Below are 5,682 nucleotides of genomic sequence, written 5' to 3' on the forward strand. Positions count from 1 at the left end.
TTTTTGGAGGGGAAACTGGGAATGGAGAAATTTACATGTAAATAAAGAAAATATCTTAAAAAAAAAAGGCTGCCTTTCCTTCATTGAATTGCCTTTGTACACTTACTGAAAAATCAACTGACCATGAATGACATTACCTCTGTACTCCTTTATTTATATATTTTCTTTCTCACCAATGTCACTCCCTTGTTTAGCTTTAGACTGAAGGAAAGTAGTGAGATTTTTGTCAATGTTGCACCAGTCTTAGAAAGTTTTCTTGCTTATATGTTTTTAAATTATTTCATACAAAATGTTATATCAATTGTTCCTTCCTTAACATTAGTATACTTATAGGCATGTCAATATTTTATGAAGAAAATCATGAAAGTTGAACTTTATTCAAGTTTTTCTTTAATTCATTACTTTGAAAAGTAATTCTTTGTCAATAGAATTCTTCAGCACTTATGTGTCATATCATACAGGTTGCCATTAACTTGGATACCATATAAATTTTCAGCAGATTTTGCAGTTTTGAGTGTTCCAAACATTTCTATAAATGTGTTCGATTTATAAGGAATGGTGGTTTATTGAATAACAGAAATTTTTTTCTCTGAAAGCTTCTGTAATGCTGCTGTTATTCCTTTTTGAGTTTAGGGCAGAAATAATCAAGGAAGATACATGAACCTGGTATATTTCTTTGTAGGAAAGTTTTATACAGTAAATTTAACTTCCTTAGATTTAAACTTATGCAGATCATTTCTTCTATAGTCAGAGCCATGCTATGCCAATTCATGGAATTTTCCCACTTAGGCTAAATGACCAAATTGATTAATATAAAGTTTTAAATACTTATCCATCACTATATCACACATTGCCCCAACATGTCACACTTAAAGTACCAAGCCTTTATTTTGCATTGTTCCAGCTCATGATTCTAGTAAAGATAAGCAAGAGAATTCTGGCTCAAATATCTCAGACACTTGCATGTGTCACCAGATGTCTGTGGCAGTATTCATTCCAAGAGGACTACTAGAAGATGCCCCCTATTTCTTAATGACTAATGACAGGAGGCCTTAATGTCTATCCACATGACTCTTTTCAAAAACGAATTTTGTTTGGGTATATTTAGTACAAGGAAATATCTTACATAGCAAGTGCTGTAAGGAAGATGGGAGAATGTCAATGTCTTTTATTATCTCCCTTCTAAGCTTGTATGATGTCAACTTTGAACATTTTTCTTTTTGAGCAGATTGACCAATATTTCTGGATGTCTTCAAAAATGATAGGTATTCATATGTGTTCCTTATTTTATCTGACATAAACACATCCTTCTCAATTTAGTGTCAATAAAAATGGATTTCATAGGCTCATATGTTTAAAGGCTTGGTTTCCAGCATGCAGAACTGTTTTGGAAGGATTAGGAAGTAGGACCTTGTAGAAGGATATGTGTTATTGGGAGTAGGCTTTGAGGTTTCAAAACCTTAAGCCATTCCAGTAAGCTTGCTCTCTCTCTCTCTCTCTCTCTCTCTCTCTCTCTCTCTCTCTGTCTGTCTCTCTTGGGATAACGAATCAGTTGTAAACTTTCAACTGTTCTTTGAGTGACATGTGATATGACTGGCTACCTGCTGCCATAGTCTTCACTCTCTAGTTTTGATCTTTGACTCACTCTCTAAAATGGTAAACAAGCCCTAAATTAAATGCTTTCTTTTGTAAATGTCTTTGGTTATTATGCCTCTTCACTGCAAGAAAAAAAGCAAAATAGGTAATTTTTTTCCATTTTCCTATCTTATTAATGTGACCAGCTTTTCTATAAATTGAACAAATAATACTGGTTTATATAATGACTGTTATTTTTAGCAATTTTATACTATGGTTTATTTTTAGTACTCTTTTTCAATATGTTATTTTATCTTTTATAGTCTCAGATTGATTGTCTCATCATTCCTTTTGTTTGTTTCCATTGTAAAGTCAAGTATTTGACTACCAGAATAAATCTATTAATAATTTTTAGTATATACATTTGTAGTAAATATATTTTTGGAACATATATATTATCATTGTAGCTATATTACATAAATGTTGATATTTAGTAATTATTATTCCTGTTAAATTCTTTCTAACTTTTCTTGCTTTTCCTATGATCATGGGTTGCTTAAAAATATATTTCATTTCCTTATATTTAGAAAATTTTAAATATCTCCTGTTATTCATTTTGACTATAAATACCTTGCTAACATAAAAGATACTTTGTACTGTTTGAGTCTTTTTAAATTTACTGAGTATAATTTTATCACTCAGAATATAGTGTGTCCTAGTAAAACTTTTTTATATGGCCTTGAAAAGAATGTTAATTCTGCAGAATTGAGGGACAGAACATAGCAATCAGTTTAGCTATGTAGTAATCTACTGAAAGGGTCTATGCTGATGCTGTTCCTATCCATGCAATCTGTCTATTCCTGGGGGAGGGGGGCTGCCTTCAGCTCTAATGAAGATTTATAGCTATTTCCTGATCTATTTTTAGTCACAGTACCATTGCTAAGTATATAAACAGGCAGCACAGCAATGACCAAACAATAAACGTATTTCCTGCCTCTGCTTTCAGCACTTGAATGTATGCTTCACTGGGTAGTTGCCTCAGTTTTCTTGCTTGCTTCTTGTTACTGTTTTTGGGTTTACCATCTCTGAATATCTAAAATATAAGTCATTAGGATGGTTATTGTTAAAAATAAGAGCTTAAGAATACCACTTACTAAGATTGCAATAAACATTTTAAGAAAATTGTGGGCACTTCTTTACTTTTAGTATTCTCCAGTGTTTCTAGGATTACAAAGCTCAGTGAGTGTGCAGCTGCAAAAGGGTTACCTATGTCTGAGATAAATACCAAGGTAAGCATCTATGCTATATTACTCAGGCATTTGTCCTAAACTACTTATCATCATGACCTGGCAGATAAAAGATGATTACACAGAGAATCCAGTTACTTAGAGTCACTATATTACAGTATCAGTAAAGGCACATTAAGAGAACCTATTTTCTTCAGAGTAGGAAAATGAAATATCTTGCCTGGGTGGAGGCCATACATTCCAGGTGGACCATCCCTCTGGAAGGTCAATTGACGATAAAGGCAAGTTAAATTGAAAAGAGAAATGATGTTCCTTCTTTTAAATAAAATAAACTGTTCTTTCCAGAACATCTCCTCTGCACCCCTACACACTTAGAGCAGTCTCTTACAAAGCAGCAAGTATACAGCTTCTTCTGTCTGCTGAAATTCTTGAATTACTATTCTGCTTTCCTTTCCTAACTCTCTTCTAAGCTTTCTTTTCTAATAATTTGGGCCTCACTTTTTCTCTAAAGTCCTCTATTCCAGTAATTGTCTGGTTGGTCGGCTGTGTGGCTAACTTCCATGTGTCTACCTAAATAAAGTAACATGGCTTTCTTTCTTTCTTTCTTTCTTTCTTTCTTTCTTTCTTTCTTTCTTTCTTTCTTTCTTTCTTTTTTTCTTTCTTTCTTTCAACTCTAATTGTCATTGAGTTTCCTTTTAAGACCTGTCTTTAGTTCTTTTAACAAAACTAAGAATCCTAGGTAGGGCACCTGATTTACCTGGTGACATGAAACCAGTCTACTGTGACTTTGACCAAATTCAAAGAAAAAAAGGCAGAATTCAATAAGCTACCTGATTATGATCAGGGTAAACAGTTAATCATCCAGCAGATATTTGTAAAGTTACTTCTGTATAACTAAAATTAAATAATGTGTCTTCATTCACTTGCATGCAAAACATATAATTTTATTTTCTCAAGTAAGCGGAAAGCTCTGTACTTCATCTCTTCTTGGCAAACGGAAGTAAAAGCATAACAAATGAGTAGTGATGATTCACTAAAGTGGGGAAATGTTTTTCAGACTGGTTGTTAAATGCAGTGATAATTCTGTTGTCCTACAATGTATCTTCTTTTCAAAATTTTTATGGAAGCAACCAGTACTGCCTGTTGTATTAAATCTTATATTTGAGCACTATGAATAATTTTATTATTAGCAACATTAGAAGTTATTATTAAGTTCTAAACGTTTCCAGAAGAATGTGTGTTAATTTCGTGGGTTATACATTCAATATTTCTACAAAGGAAGAAAGAAAGGAAGAGAGAGAGAGAGAGAGAGAGAGAGAGAGAGAGAGAGAGAGAGAGAGAGAGAGACCGAGCCAGGCAGTGGTGGCGCACACCTATAATCCCAGCACTTGGGAGGCAAAGGCAGGCAAATTTCTGAGTTCAAGTCCAGCCTGGTCTACAGAGTGAGTTCCAGGACAGCCAAGGCTACTCAGAGAAACCCTGTCTCGAAAAACAAAAAACAAACAAACAAACAAACAAAAAGCATTTCCTTGTTATTGTTGTTGTTGTTGTTGTTGTTGCAAATCTCTTAACTCTGAAGGTGCTTGTTCCTCATATGTGGTTATTTGATTTTCCGGAATTGACAGAAATCAGGAAGGCAATTCAGCAGCAAGATCATTCTTTGCAAAAGTCCATTTTCATTGGTGTGAAAATGAATCTATTTGAAATTACCATTGTAGCTTCTATATGGGGGCTATCATTGGCTGGATTAAGGGCTTCCGTTTGGATTAAAGGATTAGATACTTGACAAAGCAGTGTTTTGTCTTAGAAAAAGGAAAACATGTTCATTTAAATTTTTTTCTCAGTAGTAAATGGGTATTCTTTGTAAGCATGCCCCCTGCCCTGCCCATTACAGCTTAGATAACAATGCATTCATGTTATTCTTTTCTAGTCTTTGACTGTGTTGATCCCTGTTCATCCTTCAAATGCTTGAATCTGCCTCAAGGCTGTAAGAAGTACACTACAATTGGGTTAAGCTCCACAGTTTCTGGATGATAATTTTGTTAGGCTATCTTTTCTGAAAAACTAGAAAACTCTGGTAACAAAGAAAAATCTAATTGAATATACATATAAAATATACCTTAAATGTTCTGATTGCCAGGAAAAATAAAAAAGACACTTTTTTTCATAGAGCTGTGTTTTCAGCATAATTATTTTATCATAGCTTAGATTTATATAAACAAATTCTCACACTAATAGTCATCAAGTAACACACTTGATTGCTGTTTTTCCTTCCTTGTTCAATGTGCAGAAATTTGACTTCTGGCAATGATAGCCATAATTAGCTGCATGCTGCTGCTCTGTTGAGCTGCCAATCACACTAGTCCAAGGGTGATCTTCTTTTTTTTTTTTTTTTTTTTTTTTTTTTTTGCCACTTTACAATGACAGGAGCCTAATGGGAAGTGTTGGGCAAACTAGAACATTCTAAAATTGCATAATGTCTTATTGGAATAAGTCATTCTAGATCTAAAAATCTTTGAAAAATCCTAACTAGACATTTCTAGATCGGATCAATGTAATCATCTTTTCATTCTGTCATTTGCCCCTCACTCTTAGGATTTTCTGCTCGGTCCCTCCCAACACTGAGAGGGTACTGGCATAGGCACAGTTTAGGACTGTAGTTAGGGCTTTAAAGTCTGAGGGTCTCAGAGCTTTCTAGCTCTCTAACTGTACTGAAATGCTGATGATAACGTCTAGTCCTAAAAACTTCTGTATTCTTTCTGAGGGTAGAACTCTGGTTTAGGTAATTAACACCTGTAGCCAAAAAGCAGGGGACTAAGTAATTGTGGCCTTTGTGTTTTTTTTTTTTTTTTTTTTTTTT

The sequence above is a fragment of the Mastomys coucha genome, unplaced genomic scaffold (assembly GCF_008632895.1).
Source record: "Mastomys coucha isolate ucsf_1 unplaced genomic scaffold, UCSF_Mcou_1 pScaffold18, whole genome shotgun sequence".
Lineage (NCBI taxonomy): Eukaryota > Metazoa > Chordata > Mammalia > Rodentia > Muridae > Mastomys > Mastomys coucha.